Here is an 18,329-nt window from a genome sequence, read left to right as displayed (position 1 = left end):
GCTGTCCCCGAATCCCTGGATCCACACATGATGCCATGGTACTGCGCAAGTCAACCCTACACCATCACATGGCGCGACATGCTGGACCACGTGCCTGGCAGCTTGCTGAGTCGAACCACAAGGCCATGGCCATGCTGTGGGGTACTGATGTGTGCGGATGCAGTAGGGGGGTTGGCCCACTGCAACAGGGTGGGAAAGGTGTGTGTGCGAAAGCACACCAGTGCGCCAATAGCCACTGACTTGGGAATGCATGCAGAGGCAAACACTCCTCACCTGAACCAGCCGAACGGAACAGGACACATCACTGTGCCACACATCCCAAATGATGCATACAGATGAAAATATGTAAGAGGCACAACCAGGGCAGCATGGTGTCGGCAAGCAATGCATGACTGAATGGGATGGCAACTACGGCAATGCGGCTAGTCTGACCATGCATAGCAAAAAATATCGCTCATGAATCTCCAGACTACACATTGTCGCAATACCGCAGCACATGACCCTCAGCATGCAGGAATAGACCCTGTATCTTCCATTCAATCCCATCCAGTGTACCACATCCCATTACAGTATACATTGCATCTAGGTGACCATTTCCTACACGTACTGGGATATGTGCATGCCCACATCAAGTAGCTGCTGACATGACTGTGCTCCCTGAAGGTGGTAGTTCTGAGCAACACATACCGATTCTGCAGGTGATGGAGGACATCCCTTGAGGCCTTGGATACTTACCCCTGTGCGTAACCCGCAGAAATGCCATGAAGAGGAGTACAGTTGTGTGCACACTCGAACCCGTGTAGACATTGAGCCGTCCTTTGGCCTGCTGAAGGTGCGTTTCCGCAGCATAACCAGGCCTGGTGGGGCACTCCCATGTATGCCTGAGAAGGTGGCACAGATCACCATGGCCTGTGTCATGCTGCACAACATGTGCTTCTGAAGGAATGTAACACTGCCACCTCACATTCACAGGCATGGCCTGGGTGAGGATGAAGGGGATGGAGACAGAGGCGAAGGAGTCCCCCTGCCAGTACGTGCTGCATGGGATAGACATGCTGTACACCAAGGCAAAATATACACAATCCATAGAAACGCATGGACGATGTGAGTAATGTGTCTACGACACACTGAATCAGGACATGCACACCTTGATGTTCCCAATTGGCCCACTGTACACCAAACAAAATGAATGCACATGTCTGAAAAGAATGAAGTCCACACAATGATATGCTTGCACACTATGGTGTATTTCAATCAAACGTGATGTGGCGGACATAATACCCTCAAAACACCCCTGTGAACTCCCTCTCCCACCCCACAGATGCAAAGTGTCCCCATATGTGCAACGAACAGTGCTCCCTTCCCCAATGTGGTTCTCCACAATGTCATTGTCCGTGCATTCACTTCTTTGGAAGTTTTGGTTCGGGGGGTGCCATGGCCGACCGTCGTGCGCTCCTCCTCATCAGACGCACTGGACTGGATTGCGACGAGGTGGTAGGGGTAGTTGTTGCGGAGGTATCTATTGTCAATCCACTGTCTGTGGCAAGGTGTGGCTGCTGCATCTGAGCGTTACCTGCAAGAAGGGCCTCTGTCAGTGACCCCATGCACTCCCTGAAGGCACGCGTAGATGCCTCCACTGCAGCAGTATTGGCTGCAATAGCCGTTACAATGGCACTCATGACCTCATTCCCTGCTTCTACCTGCTGGTGCATGATTTGGAGCATGGACTCCTGCCGGGCCTCTACCCTTGTCAGGCGGGACTCCAACGAGGTGTCGTCCGCAGGTGTGCTGGTTGATGGCCGGGTGGAGGAATGCAGAGTGGTGGCTGGCAGGGTGGTGGCTGGCAGGGTGGTGGCTGGCCGGGTGGAGGAAGGCAGAGTGGTGGCTTGCAGAGTGGTGGCTGGCAGGGTGGTGGCTGGCAGGGTGGTGGCTGGCAAGGTGGTGGCTGGCAGGGTGGTGGCTGCAGGGTGGTGGAAGGCGCCTGCGCGGAGCCCTCGTCCGGGGCACTGTCCTCAAACAGTGTGTTGTCTGATTCCCCGAGGTCAGAGTCATGTATACAGGGATCATTGAGGCACTCAGACTCTGCAAGAGGTTGGGGGCTGGCAATGTGGCTTGTGGTGGGTGTGCCAGACATCAAATCTGCATCATCTTCCACCTCTGTGGACACAACGTCCCTGGTGGCTGGCGGCACGGCTCCCACTGTTGTGGTTCTCTGTTATTGTACAGTGGGTGCAGGTGTCCCCTGCAGGCTTGATGCCTTGCGTGGCACACTGGCTTTGGCAGATGTCATTTCCTTGGCCTGGTAGGTTGCGGTGGCCCTGGTCCCCTTGCATGCACTGAACGTGCTTGCACCCCTGTCCAGTGGTCCACCTTCATCATCGGTGCCTGGGGGATAGAAGAGATGCAGGTCATCAGTGATGTTGTCAAATGGCAGCTATGATGAATAGCGGTGGGATATGTTCATGCATTCAGCCATCATTTCATTTCTGGGTTGTTGCTTTAGGTGTACTGAGGGGGTATGTGGGGAATCAATGCATGGCTGGTGGGGTAGCATTAGTTTGGTCTCTGTGTGGTGGGTGCATGGGCATGGTTGGGTCATGTGGCACCTCTGTTGGGATTGGGGTCGTCACTCAGCGTCCATGTGGTGCAGGGAGTGACAATGATTGTTCTATGGATATGTTGATGCATCACCTTGCCCACTCTAACTTCCCCATCAGTTGGGACACATCATGTGTCGTAAAACGTGGTTGTGATGGTACACTCACCTTCCTCTGTGGTGATTGCTGCACCGGCCTCCTGATCTCCGATCCCCTCAATGGATTCAGGGTTGATGAAACCACTTGCCGTCTCCTCCCATGGCATCAATTGGACTGGGGAGTGTGGCCCACCGCCTGTCGCCATTGCGGCATTCCGGTTCTCCGACAGGATCCTCCAGACACGGAGGCAGAGGTCGTCCCAGCGCTTCCGGCAGTCACGCACACTCCTTGGGGCGCTCCCCACTGCTGACACCCTCTGAGCGACCTCAAGCAAGACCTCTTTTTTGCGGGTTTGGGCCGCATGCTTTAGGTCTGTGCTGCGGATTATGTCAGCATGCTCTTCCAGGGTGTTGGCGAGCATGGTGAGCTCAGTGTCCGAGAAATGCTGCTTCCTCTCCCTCTGGGTGGATTTCCTGCTGGCCTTGGACATGATGATGCTATTCTGACACACGGCGACACGGGAGGAGTGGTGGTTGTGGAGGATTGCAATGGATTGTGTTTTTAAAGATGGCCGCCGGCCCATTTCCCGTTCCTGCGCGATGACGTAATTTCTGGGTCCGGTTTTGCGAACACGTAGATTCCGTGCCGGAGTTACTGTGCCGGTTTTTAGTGGTTCATTGAAGGCGGTTACGGAGTGGACGCAAGCCACAATGCCCGTATAGGGGGGTTGGTGGGCCGTTACCGGGATGGCGGTTTTTCCACTACCGGCATGGGGGGACGCGCGTGCTCGCGCACTCGTGATCGGCTGCTGTTAGCGGGTTCTTGAGAGCACGGACACGCACTTCCCGCCATGCCGGTAATTGAGACGGATTTTCCGGCCAACTCGTAATGAGGCCCATAGACTCTGAAAACAAGTTCATAAGAAAGTTATTAGGTCTCCCAAAATATAGAGAGGCTATGATTGGTGTCCTTGCACAGGATGCAGGTTCAAATATACCCTGGTATAGGCATATTAAGACTATAATGAAGGACTTGGATCTTTTTGATATGCGGGTGAACCATTTGTACATAAATAGCATATAAATGGAAGATCGAAAGCACTGTTAAAATTAACGTACAATAGAAAGATACAAGATCCTTTAATTGACGAATGTCAACAATCTTCATTGGCAAGAGAGCAGTGGATAATTAAAAGGGAATTCGTATTTGAGGAAAACCTAGATGCAATTCATCTGCAATATGCAAGATCACTTTACATTAGGCTTAGAGTGTGCATTTTACCCCCGACATACCTAAAGAAAAGATGGAATGTAATGAACACAGATTGTTGCTTGTGCTGTTTAAACACGGAAGAGTCACTTCAGCATTTCTTACTGTTTTCTCCGTTATACGTAGATTTTCAATCTGCATATTTCAGAACCAATTTTTAAAGAATATCGGGTAAGACCTACTCTTGGCACCATTAATTTCTGTAAGTCAAACCATATCAAGTGGTCGTTCTTGTGGTGCAAAATGTGTACATAGAGCTTGGCCACATAGGAAAGTATTGGTACATGATTAACCTGGAAAAAATCAAATTCAGCAGCCCCTCTGTTCTTATATTTTACTGAATGATTTCTTCTGCATATATTCTATATTTTACTCTTTGTGTGATTACTGATGTGAGTTCTCCTCTTGCAATGGCTTGGCAGGCTGAAAAACAAAGGTCTGAAGGGTTACCCAGGGCTGTGTCAGTGGTTATGATTGATTTGAAACTTTCCAGCCATCACCTTTTGGTTTTGCTTAAGTCACCTCGAGAGGGACAGGTAAGCCCAGACGTGGGCCCCAAGCCTGCTAGTTCTGGAGACCCAAGCTACTCCTCACTGATGATGCCCAATGAGGCTGAAACATGTCTGGGGATGCTTGTGGTCTTGTACAGTAGACTGCCCCTTTTGGGGTAGGACCAAGCCTTGAGTAATGGCTTGGCAGGCAAAGAACAATCGTCTGGAGGGTTGTCCACAGCTGTCCCCATGGTTATGATCGATTCATAACCTTGCAGCAATACCCTTTTTTATTTTGCAGGGCTGACAGATGACCGACCAACAGAATCTCATAAACAAGATGAATGACTGTTTAAGGAAGCATTACTTGTGTCCATATAGACAGATGGTTTTCTAGTGATACACCCCTCCACCATTAGAAATCCAACACCAACAAAGTCAAGGCTTCGGTCTTCATACTCACCTGTCCTCCTCCCTCGCTAACATCCATTACTGTACCCTCCTTAAGCCTCTTTTCCAGTTACCCCAAATTCCCCAACCTCACCGTCACTGCTCCTTCAAGGCTTCTCCCAATGATGGATTCATCAGGACACTTTGCAGTTACCATTGCTGCCCCAGTGGGACTCTGCGAGGGCATCAAGCGGTGTTCTGAACATGTGGAAGGACGAATACCTGATACTGAGATCTATAAGAAAGAAACATGTAGTCAATTTAGGCAATTTCAAAAACAATTGTGACGTGTTTAGGAGAAGGGGGTGAGATATTGGTGGGCTTTTCTGCTTTGGCCCCAAATGTGACACCTACAAGGAAAGTGGACAGTTACTATCATGTTGGATGCCAGTGCTCCTCCACTCCACCGTCTATGTGTTTCAGCTGTGACTTGCACTGGTATCACTTGCTTCACTGATTCTGCTGCCCAAACCTTCTGCGATGTGCGTGGTGCTGGGGCCTTAGGAACACTCCTTTTGTAGGTTCAGTGTCCTTATGTCCTTGTTTTGGGCCGTGTCCTTAGCCCAGTTAGTGTTTTTCACCTTTGTTTTAGTCTTTTGTTGTTTTGAAATGCTTACTTCCCTGATATTGTCTCCCTTTCCTTCATCTTACAAGTTGCTGGTTGACGGATGCTGGTTGGCGGAATGTCCGGGCATGACGGGGATGAAGGGGAAGGCCGGGAGCTCTCAGGGTGTCCACACGGTAGGTGAGCAGGTAAGTGGAGGCAGCTGAGCCTCGGGAGCTGAGGCACACGTGCGTGTCTCAGCCTGCTAAAGTCCAGAAGGGATGACTCTGAGCACTGGGTGCGCAATGCCTCACCCCCTGCTGTTGGCTTTATTAGCGCAGTGAGCACTCCTTGCTGCAGCACTTCCTTTCTCACATTCTTCCCTGTGTCCCTCAGCGCAATACGCTCTCCTTGTGTCCCTCAGGAGATCCGCTTCCTGCGTTTTTTTGTGTTGCTGGTTTCTCGTGGTGCTTGCTGGTTTCTCGTGATGCACAGTGCGTGCCTGTCACTGTGTTTGCTTTTCCTTTGCTGGTTTCTTTGCTAGTGCAGAGGACGGGAAAAAGAGCAGACGTTCAGCTGCTCTTTGGTGAGCAGAGAAAACGTGAAGCAGGGAGTGTGCCTCAGTGTGTGGTCTTTATAGCCCTGGGCCACACCCGGGTTACATAGTGCATTGCAGTCTGCCCGAACAACTGTGGAACATGGTGCGGCCATCTTGTTTTTTTCTGAGGTAGCCATCTTGGAAGGGCATTCAGATGCATGTAGTGACTGTTGCTTGAGCTAGATATGCACCGCAGGAGTACAGTCCTCCCCGCTCTGCCCTTACTTCTGAGATATGACCTAAGGAGATGGGGTGCCCTGTGTGTGTTGAGGCCCATGGTCATGAAGCCTTCCTTCCTCATACTGAGATGCAACTCCCATTTTAACTATCAGCCAATTGCCAATCTACCCTTCTAAGCTTAAATTCTGGAAAGAGCTTTCCTCCTTCAAATCCAGAAGGACAATGATGTGAAGAACATTTTCCATGACTTTCAATCTGGATCCCGCACTTCGAGGGGGCAGAAACAATAATATATGAGAGCAAACCTCTTTTGATATGGATTCCAACCAAAATGCCATGCCCATCATTTATATCCTTTCCACTGCCCATGCCACAGAGGATCATGCCAGCCTGCTACACCGCATGCAATACACAATGGGGATCAGTGGTCGAATTTCTTATTAATTGCAATACTTGTTCCATGACAGATTGTAAAAGTAAAACTAGATTGATTCTATTGAAAAGTGTGGTCCGCACCATATGTGCTGTTGCAAGGCTCGACCATCTGCCTGCAGCTGTTCCCTGTTTATACGAGTGCAGACTTCCCTAATAAACACTGATGACTTACTATTCCAATTCTATTCACGTGATGCTCAAATAATCATCCATATAGGGGCAGACAACAATTAGTCCAAAGCAATCCCATCCTACATCAAACAAATCCAGGATTGGACGGCATTGAGTAACCTTTAACCTTCCTTCAATAGCAATATGATTAAGGGTCATTCTCTTTGGCACTGAAATGCACAATGGCCTTCCATTCAATAGGCCATCATCATTGGGCCCCAGCCTAGTCTGACCAACCAATCTCAAAACCTCAGCCTCACTTTTGATTCCTCTTTGACCTTCTCTGCACAGGCTAACCTGGTAGCAAAGAAATCAAACTTTCAAGTTCATATGTTGTAGAAAATCCTTCCCTTCTTGGACTTTCAATGCACATTGTATATTTGCTTGGCATCGATGCTACCCAACCACCACTATTGCTAGAGCATATATGCAGTAGCACCAAAATGTCGGATAAAGCAACTTTAGCTCATTGAAAATCGAGCAGCAATTATGATAACGAGCACTGGGAGATGGAAACACGTTTTTCACTATCCTCAAGGATCTACACTGACGCCCAGCAAAATATCTGATCATTGCTAAATTCTTGTGTATAATCCACAAAGCATCTATGGGGAACGGGGTCTCAATACTTGTCTTCCAGAATCACATTTTATGTTCCTTTGATGATCCTCCAGCTCAACCCAAGGGACTGTTCTGCAAAGGCAAACACAGGAAGAAGAGGGTTGGGAGGAGACTCTTTGATTTGGCTCCTAATTGGTGGAATGAGCTCCTTGAGACATCAAAAGGGACACTTGGAATTCAATGGGATCCTCTTGCAGACAGACTGTACTGGAGTCTTTAAAACTACTCGGCCTGTCCACCCTATGAACATTTATGATTCTTGGTCTTGAATTTATGTTGGTGCAGCCTTGCCCAAAATGGTTTATTGGCAATATCTAGTGTATAAGGTTACATAATTCCATGACTGCAATGCGTGATATGAACTATGTGGATGAAAGCCTGATCAAAATGTTTGCAAAGAAAACATTTGTTGACGTGATGTACAGTTTACAATGCAAAACCTAAAAGCCACGGAAATTGCCAGGTATGCAAGCAATGCAACAACTCTCCCCTGCTGTGCACTGCTCATTATTATAAGTAGCAGGGTATTTATGGAGTTCAAACCTAGCTTTGGGAGGCAATGGAGCACTTTGCAAATCATAGGGGGAAGGACATGGTGAGGGAAGCAGAGATGCAAGGGAGCGGGGAGCTAGCAACGTAGCTGGGGAAGGCGGGCAGTTTTTCAACAAATGGTCTACAAGATATGAGGGGAGAAAACAAGGGAGGGGGCAGATCGCCCAGTCTCAGGCTAGGTTGGGAGTGGAGGGTGTATGGACCTAGGTGTTAGGGAGGAGTCATTACTTGAAGAGGAGGGTCTTGAGCTCCTTCCTGAAATGTAAAGGTGAGGAGGTGACAGGTCTGGGCTTGACAGGGAGAAGGTTCCACAGTATGAGTGCGTAGGCAGAGAAGGCCTGTCTTCTGGTTCTTTCCTTCCAGAAGCAGCAGAGTTCGAGTCTGCACATATCCTTACTTCTGGTGGATCATAGGCCTTCCGAGATGCTGAGTTCCTCAGTGAGGCAGCTTGGGGACTTCAGGGCGTCATCCTTGTAAATGATGCAGAAAGATTTGAAGATGGTGCGTGGTTGCAGCAGGAGCCAGTGCAGCGCGATGAGGTTTGGGGTGCTCATGATGTCACACAAGCTTGATATATATATATATATATCATGATGTTTTTTGCTCAATCCTCACAGCCAGGGAGAGCAAGAAGCTGTACGTGTCTAAAACAATCAAAGAATACAAGCTTGAGAAAAAAAGAAGAAACCCCACTCAGCACAATAAAGAAGGAGCAGATTTAAAAAAATACAATTAGAAAAACAAAAGGAGAAGGTCTGGAAAACAGAAGAGGGTAAAGGAAAAAACGAATAGTGCTGAGTTCCATTGGCATAACTGTGAATGGAGAGGTCATATAGCTCCTTATGCCAGCCTCTGTGGATCCAGTGCTTTTACATGTCACATATTCACTTCCTGGAGAAGCTCATAGAATTGTCACTCAACACAATTCCACAAAATGGTTATTGATACAGAATCACGCAGCATTGTGCATCGCTGAGCACATCTGTCCATATTCAAGCAAAACAGAGTACAAAAGGACACTGCAAAAGAGGAAGTGTGCTGCCAAGTGCCAGCACAGAAAGAAAAGTTCCAATTATTTAACCTTTCCATGTGGATACGACTTTAAACCTCAAGTGGGGTTGAAATTCGATGCAATGCAATCCCATTGAACTAAGATCCATTATCTGATATTTGGCAGCGAAAGTGGTTCAAAAAGGACATATCGCACTGGTGCTCTGAAGTCACGCAGAACCAGCCTTCCATGACGGGCATGAAGGCACATTCCGAAGCCCAGCTGCTCTGCCGTGAGCCCGCCTGGAGTACAAGAGGGGTCTGTGGGGAGAGCAGGTGCGTGGGCAACAGCTGGGAGGTAGAAAGAAGCCTACATTGGCGGCGCCTGTATTCCATTTCACCCGCAGCCTGCACGAGAAAGAATGGCGGCACTCAAGGGGTCCTCTTAAAAGTTCAATAATACATTGTCAAAAGTTTATGAATTCCAGTTGGTTTGTCATTTCTTCTTCTTTGCCATATGCAGGGCTCCAAATGACCGGGTGACATGCCAAGCTAAATGCACTTTATACGAAGGCTCTAAAAAATGTGTGTCACTGAAATAAAGCACGATCGCTCCAAGTATGTCCTTTTCTGTCTTTTATTGGCAAATAAGTACAGACTCTGTGACCCCCCCAGCTTCCTGCTCCACCAACTCCAGCAGGTAACAGAGCAGAGCGCTCACAATAATTTAAACATTAACATTCTAACAACAGCTTATAACAGTCACTATGGAGACACAATTGAACACATCTTCCTCCTTCATTTTCTGTTCTTTTTTTTAGCTCTTCTTTCCTTTTCTTAATTTCAGCGACTCTTCCCACATTCCATGCCTGCCCTCCACATACTCTCACAGCTCCCTTCAACACCTCTCTGACTTGTACAGGTTCTGAATAAAACAAGTTCCCTTTCTTTTTCACCACACCCTTCTTTATTCATACCCAATCACCAGCACGTTCCTCCACCACTCTGCGTCCACTTATTTCATTCTCCTTCATCGCCCACACATTATTTTTCTTTTAAGGAGTTTCCTTAATTCCTCCTCCACACCATCAGATTCCCTCGCTCTGCCTAGCAAGGGAGGCGAAATCTTGCAATTCCCTTTCCTTCCCCTCATAAACTCAACTCATAAGCTCAAAAGGGCTCACCCCTGTGACAGCATTGGGTGACATCTGCAGGGCATAGAATCTCTCCCTCATGACAACCTTTTTATCTTTTCCACACGCAACAGCCACCCTTACGCCTCCATCACACATCTATTCATCCTCTCCACTGTTCCAATTCCTTCCGGGTGATAAACAGCAGTCTTTTTGTGTTTTATTCCACACCGCACCAAATATTCTTCAAAACAGTCACCTACAAATGGCCTTCTATTATCCGTAAAGATAGAGCTGGGCAAGCCTTCTCTCGCATAAACTCCACTACTGTTTCACCGGTAGCTTCTCGCACAATCTTGAATTCTGTCCAATGTGACAAAATGTCCATTATAACCAGAATAAACTTTCCATGACCTCATAAGAGATCAACTGGCCCAATACATCAATAGCCAAATCACACAACACCCCCTACAGCACATCCACATTCACCACAGGTTATGCATGCACCACCAACGCCTTCCTTGACTTTTCACATTCCACACACTCTACCAGCCATCTTTCAACTACATGGTCAAATCCAGACCATCAATATTCACTTCTCAAAACTCCTTTGGTCTTAGTGACTCCAATATGGCCTTTGTGTGCAATCTCAACTAACCTCCTTCTAACCGACTTTGGTACCACCGCACTATCCCATCAATTCAACAAACCTCCCTTCTCACTTAACTCACTCAAACTCCCCAATATGCCTTCTCCTCTCCACTCAACAGCCTTTCTTTCCGGTATCCTTGACTTATGCATTCCATCACTCTGCTCATCACAGTCGCTATCCTCACAGCCTGCATCCAGTCTCCTTTAGATATTATCCCATCATGTGTAACAAATACTGTATCAGTTATCTCCAAATTGTCACCCTCTTCAACACCACCTATTCTCGATAAGTGGTCAGCCAAAACATTTCCCCTCTCAGGGATTACTTCCATGGAAATCGTGTGCACTTGCACCCTGGCAACCCATCTTGCAACCCATCTCAAAACTCAGTCTAAACCTTTTGCCTCAAAAATCACTTTCAAGGGATTATGATCGGTGCTAATAGTAAACTCTGCTCCCCAAACAAAATTCTTAAACTTTTCTACCACCCAGTGACACACTGAGGCCTCCTTCTCAAGCAAAGAATCATTTTCTCTGCCCCACCCAACATCCTAGAGGCACGTGTAATTAGACATTCCATGAATTCTCTACCTTTCTGGAACAAAACAGCACCCAAGCCCATATCACTGGCATCTACTGTTACAACACACATCTTATTAGTGCCAAACCGTCCAAGTGGCTTTGCCAAATCAATCTCATTCTTTATTCTGCAAATACCTTTTCGCATTCTCCATCCCTTGTGAACTCTTCCCTTTTTTTAACAACCCTCCTCATCTTCTTCACTTTGACTGCAAAATTCAGGACAGACCATTGGTAGAATTCAATCATAGCAAGGAAACACCTTAGCTCTCCTTTATCTTTGGAAGATGGAACTTTTCTTATAACATCTGCCATGCTGGCTTTTGGTTTTAACCCCAACATAGAGATTTCATGCCCTAAGTACTGTACAGCACTCTTTCGAAATACACACTTCTCTTCCCTTAAAGTCATGTCTCTCTGGTTTAGAATGTCTAGCACCTGCCTTAGTGTCTCCTCATACTGCTCCAACATCTCCCCACACACCAACACATCGTCATGGAAACAATGCACAGCTTGCATGCCTTTAAAGAATTTGACCATGGTTTTTTAAAATACGGACAAAGCTGATACCAATCCAAACGGCATTCTACGATATTGAAAAATTCCCTCATGCGTAATTAAACCCGTCAATTTACAACACCCTTCATCCAATTCAATCTGGTGGTAGACAGATGCCATATCAAGCTTCAAAAAATTATTTGCCTTCCCGACCGTAGATAACATTTCCATCATATTAGGAATAGGATGCCTATTTAGTTCTTGCAAATCGATGCATAGTCTCAGCTCCCCACAGGCTTTTTCACATAAAATAAAAGAAATACCCACTCCACACTTCCTCCCCGTTCAATGATGACTGCATTTCTCAACTTCTCCAGCTCCTGTTTCACAACATCCCTCAATAGCAAAGGAACAGCACGTAACTTGGTTGCCACTGAAACACTCCCTTGCTTAAGCACATTTATATGTCTCATGCTCCTCACACATCCAACATTGTTGGCAAAGACACTCCTAAAACGGTCAACTTCACTCACATTCTCGTTCACATGCAACACTTGCTCCTCTGTATTTGGATAAAGTCTTTTTCTCCTTCCATCCCAATATCGTCTCCCCCTACCTAGTGACATATATCTTTCCAGACGCTTGTTTTCCTTTGAATTCCAAAAACACAACAAAATAGCCCAAAAGTTAAATTTTTGACAAATTATATCCCCCTAGCCTTATATTCGGAGATGACAGTTTTTGATTTGTCCACCAACATCTCATTCAAACACCTTTGGTGACATTAAGGAGACCTTGGAACCAGAGTCAGCCATCATTTGCACTACTTTCCCATAAATCTCTACTTCGGCGTATGGGCTCTCACACGCACCATCACCCACAAACGGCACCATGTTCACTGTTATTACTTCTACTTGCTCTTCATCCACCTTCCTCTGAAATATATAGTACTTTCTGTCCCCCACAGCAAAGAGTTTACATCAGTTGGCATGATATCCCCACTTCTTGCACCTGGAGCAAGTTATCTTTCTACCCAATCAGGCAGGAGAACCCACAAAATGTGAGGCAATGGCACACCTATTGCCCTTTTGACCCTTAGGCCTATATTCCTTTGAGTCAGAATTACCTCAGGAGTTCTGCCCACCAGCCTTTCTTTTTTCTTTAACTCTATCCCTACTTTCAAAATCTTGGTATAACCCTCTCTACTACCCTTCTTAGACAACTTTGCCACACAAGCCAATGAGTGTTCCACCCTATCATTATTACTTCATCCAAACAAGGCTCATCCTTCAGCTATTACTCTTCTCTAATATTATCGCTACTACAATGAATCATAAATTGGTCTCTTATATGCTCATTCAACATGTTCAAATTTGCAGATCAAAGCCAAATGCAGAGTCCAGTCAGATATTCTTCCACTGTTTCTCCAGAGCCATGCACACTTACTCCAAAATTATACCTTTCGAGGATCGTGGTGGTTTTGGGAAAAAAACGCAAATCCAATGACATAATGCTGTGTCAAACAGATGCCTCAGATGATTGATACAGGTCTGGTAGAGTTTCATAGATGCGCTGACCTTCAAACCCCAGGAAATGCATCACAAGTGGCACCTTGCGGTCAGAGGATAATGTTTTCCCACAAGAAACCCATACATCATGAAGAAAACCCTCCTTCCATTGGTTCCATTTAATTTTTACTGGACCAGATTTAGACATATAAATGGGAGGGCTGGCCATTCCAGGCAAAGCTATGTTCTATCCCATACAAAAGTACATTGAGGAAGATTTTCAGACTATACACGCAGTAGCTTGCTGGCGCGCCTCCTTCTCACTCCCAAGAATGCAGTGTAGCAGCAGACAAACTGTCATCACACCACTCCGTTAGCATGCAGGGCAGGAACAGCTGTCACTAGCTGCTCACTTCTCTTCGCTGCGAGCAGCAACAAACGGACACTTTTGAGGAAAGAACCTTTCAATTTTTCCTGATTTTGACAGTGCCTGGCCAAAGTAAGTACGCCCCATCTGTTTACAAACAGCACAGTCGAGCAGACGGCTGGCCTCAACCACAATCTTCTTCCCATAGATAAGAGCTCTGACTTGCTCACAAGATAGAAGTATAATATATTCTTATTGTAAAGTAACTACAGAGAAGGTACCCCTCTTCTACAGCCCTAGTTGCCTGTAGATCCCTTGCTGCCAATTCTCTGCCCTTCCCTGTTGTTAGCTCCCTGCTCCTTTTTTCTCTGCTTCCCTCACTGTGTTATTCCCCCCTATGTTTGTTAAGTGCCTTGTTGCTTCCCGAAGGTAGGTCTGCGCTCAATAAATAACATAATAATAAAAACTTATATGAATACTCCTTTGCATAGAAACCTAGGTATTGAAGGCATGTAAGGACTACTGGGCCCCTCTTGGTACTTGGAGCACAAAAGTGGAATAGCTGGGTGTATGGACTCCATCACATGAGTTCTAATCTTAAATACTTATTTATATGCATCCATGGTGCCAGTGGTGCATGGCCCTTAAGCTGTGGGCAAACATGCCATACTACGCAGGTCTGAAAGGGCTGAGAGGTGGACGCCTGAGTCTTGTCAGCTCCCGTAGAACATGTACTGTCAGTTTCAAATAGAAAAATGAATGAAGGGCTGAGATAAAGTTAGCATGTATATCCAAATTTGGAATATTTGTGCAGAGTACTTGCAAGTGATTCTGTCACAATTGTAAGCCTATTCTCAAAGGTGTAATAGGAACATAAGAGGAAGCCAGGAACAGGGGGAAATACATATGATCCAGGTGCACAGCTTGGTTAAATGGCTAGGCTGGATCAATTGAATTAAAATGAAATATGTTGTTCTTAATGCAGAATATTACAGCTAAACCCTGTGACAATTCAAGTGTTTGATTTAGTTTGCTACAAAGTTCCAACGCTAGCTATGAACATATCCATGTACATAGGAATGTACCAGTAGGTGGGAATTGTTTGCCCACTTTTCAAACTTTAACAGTGAAATAAATTATCTAAAAAATGGCTAAAGCAAAAAATTATACATCACCACATAAATTGGAGCGTAGATTATGTACAGGTGGGCGACTGAGACCTTTCACATATTTGGAAGGAATGTGATGTTATATCATCTAGTAGTATCAAAGGGCACATGTGCCTGTTGACAGCTGCTGTGACAGACAAGTCACTGTAGTGCATAGGCTGCATTTAAATCTGCACCTCAGTACCAAAACCCCATAATGATGAGGAATTATCTTTAAACGTAAGTCATACCTGCATCTGGGGTATTGTGGCTGGTAATTCACATAATCATTAAAGTCACATCTGATCTTTACCCTACATGTATCAACACTGAGTCCAGGCGAACTGTGGAAGGGTTGTGTGCATTCTATCCCTACATATAACTAAATGTCCCTATACAGAGAAATCACTGGCCCTTGCGATGTTAATTCTAGTATGGCACTAATACTTCGCCTATCTAGATGAGGGGACAGTGAAAAGAGCTCACCCTAGCCTGGCTCACTACTTTCCTACTTATATTACCTGATCTCACAAGAATCAAAGTAGAGGCATAGTGTTTCAGTCTCTTGTCCTGCTGACTGATAGGTTGTCTGACTAGAATACACACAAGTTCAATACAATTGAAGTCACACAGGTTACAGATTCTGTCTCCTTCCCCATTTACGTTAACATGTCATGAGCAGAATCAATTATATCAATTGTGAATTATTAAGCCTTTCGCAACGCCATTAAAGATGATTGTTGACTGCCCAACAGTGCGCAATTTTTTAGAAGTAGGAAAGTAGTGAGCCAGGCTAGGCTGAGCTCTTTTCACTGTCCCCTCATCTAGATAGGTGAAGTATTAGCGCCATACTAGAATTAACATCGCAAGGGCCAGTGATTTCTCTGTATACTGACATTTAGTTATATGTAGGGACTGAAGCGAAAGGCTTAATAATTCACAATTGATATAATTGATTCTGCTCATGACATGTTTACGTAAATGGGGAAGGAGACAGAATCTGTAACCTGTGTGACTTCAATTGTATTGAACTTGTGTGTATTCTAGTCAGACAACCTATCAGTCAGCAGGACAAGAGACTGAAACACTATGCCTCTACTTTGATTCTTGTGAGATCAGGTAATACCACCCTCCAGCAAGACACACCCTAAGTAGTAGCTGTCCTTGGAATCAGGAATTAAAGGGCACACCCTACACAAAGGAACTAGCCTGAGACCTTAGGTTGGCATACCTAAGGACCTTTAATGCTATGGGTCTGAGAGGATGGCAGGGTTGGTGTAGTTAGGGCAAGCTCAGGCGATTTTGCCTCTGTACCTCTCCTTCCTTCATGTCTCCTCCACTTCCTTTAGCACAAAGAACTTTGGGAATTATGCAATAAGGGAAAGACCATTTGTCCCAAGGACAGGGATTGGATCTCTTAAAGCAGGCTTGCTTTTGTCCATTAACCCCTGGAACTTTGCCTATAAAATAGGGGATCTTCCACCCATTCTTTGATTTATTTTGGACCTTAAGGAAAGAATCATTTGGACCATTGTATGGAGAGTTGATTGTTCCTAGTGTTCGAGGGCAGAGGCAAGTGCTGCTTCATAAACATTGCCTGAGCATATTGGGGGTGACCTGCTGCTTGAGCAGGACTTACCTCCCTTCTAGCCACACCAGTATCTGGGACCTCGCAGGATGTGAAGGACATTTGTAGTTATGGCCCATTTTTCCCAAAATCATTTCCCCGGCTAGTCGATGTCACCAAATGATGGCCTGTCGGGAACAACGCATGCACTTACTGCACATACAGAAAGTGGGGCTTCATCGGGACATGGCAGTGCTGATGGTGAGGTAAGGACGGGATATGGGGAGGGACAGGGTATGTGTATGTGCGCGCACGTTTGTATGTGATTATGTATGTGTTTGGGGTGTGTGAGTGGGTGTATAGGAATGTTTTATGAGTGGGGAACGGGGGGGGGTGATTGGAAGTCTGAGGTTTGGAGGGGTCCCCCCGGAGCACCAACAACAGCATGTGAGGGAGAGAGAAAGAGGGTTACGGGGGTGTCCCCTGCATTGGGAGAGGGCAGGGAAGTGGGCACTCAGAGAGAGAATGATGTTTCCTGATGACATCAAAACCGGGGTGTGGTGAACTGGACTTCGTCAAAATCGGCCTGCAGGTGTTTTCCAGCATCAACCATCTTGGGATAAAATTGGCTCATCTTCTCCCTGATCTGCTGGATTGGCACTCAAACAATCATGAGACCCAGAACTGCCAGGATCCCTGTTTATTTTGCTGCTGAACAACTTTATATCCTCTTCTAATGCTGCTGGACACCCGTCGGACCAACACGATCCAGAGGTGCTGCTTTTGTCACTCTTGATCTTTGAACCTCCTTTTGCTGCATTTTCAAACCAGTTCATCACTACACTGCCCTAGCTGATCATCTTGTTGTTTCGGCTCAAACAAGGAGCTTGTTGCTGCAGAAGAGTTTGAACTGCTGTGTGTCAACCAAACACATTGAGTTACCAGCATCTTCGTCTTTGACCGGCGATATTTTTGTTGGATAAATGGAGATTGCAAGAGACAGCTGTTTAAATATCCCTAGATATGTGACTGTGTGGTTTCTGACCCTTTACCATTGCCATCCTTGCATGGAGCACAGGACCAATGGATTGCGCCATCTCATTATAGTGAGGAACATAAAGGTCCTGTGAGACCGACATGACTGGGGGGGCAGAGAGGTAGAGAGAGAGAGACGCAAACCTGCAGAGTAATGCAGAGGAGGGAACGTCACCCTTCGAGACAGAATCAGGAAGCAGTACACCACAGACAGCGTGGAGAGCGGAAGGAGAAAGAAATCCAGCTGAGACCTCTACATTCTACAAGGCCCAGAGCCAGAGCAGCTCTACCCCACTGAGCAAAGAAGAGATGCAACCACCCAAGAAATGGTTGACCGGTGCCTGCTGGAACTGATGCCGAAACCCTGTTGAGCCTTGACAGGAGGAATCAACGCAAGCGAACCAATGAGAAGACTAGAGAGAAATCTGAGTCATGGTTTCAAACTAGCATAGGAGACTGGCTACCTTGAGGAATGCTGCCACAGAGCAGAGAGCAAAGTATGCTTTGTGTCCAGGGAACTGAGAGGAGAGCAGAGAGGTTGAGAAACCTGATAGCCCACGACGGGGCAATACGCAAGACATCCCAAGACGTGGTGAAAGGAAAGACAGCCCAAGGTGTGCAGAGAGACAGGAGATCCCAATACAGGGTGTGAGAAGCCAAAGATAAAGGCGGGGTGAGAGAAGTAGGACTCACACCCAATGTGTGAGCAACAAACCTCCCAAACGGGAAGTAGAAAGAAATAGCCCAAGGCAGGCGAGAGCCAACCCAAAAGGACAGAGTCTGTTACCCTAGGAGGAGAGGAAGAAAAAAAAGACATTGGCAATTCTGAACTTTAAACCATCTCAC

Source organism: Ambystoma mexicanum, chromosome 7q (genome assembly GCF_040938575.1).
Source record: "Ambystoma mexicanum isolate Mex_15411 chromosome 7q, UKY_AmexF1_1, whole genome shotgun sequence".
NCBI classification, from domain to species: Eukaryota; Metazoa; Chordata; class Amphibia; order Caudata; family Ambystomatidae; genus Ambystoma; species Ambystoma mexicanum.
The sequence above is the reverse complement of the archived record's forward strand: the minus strand, read 5'-3'. Positions refer to the sequence as shown.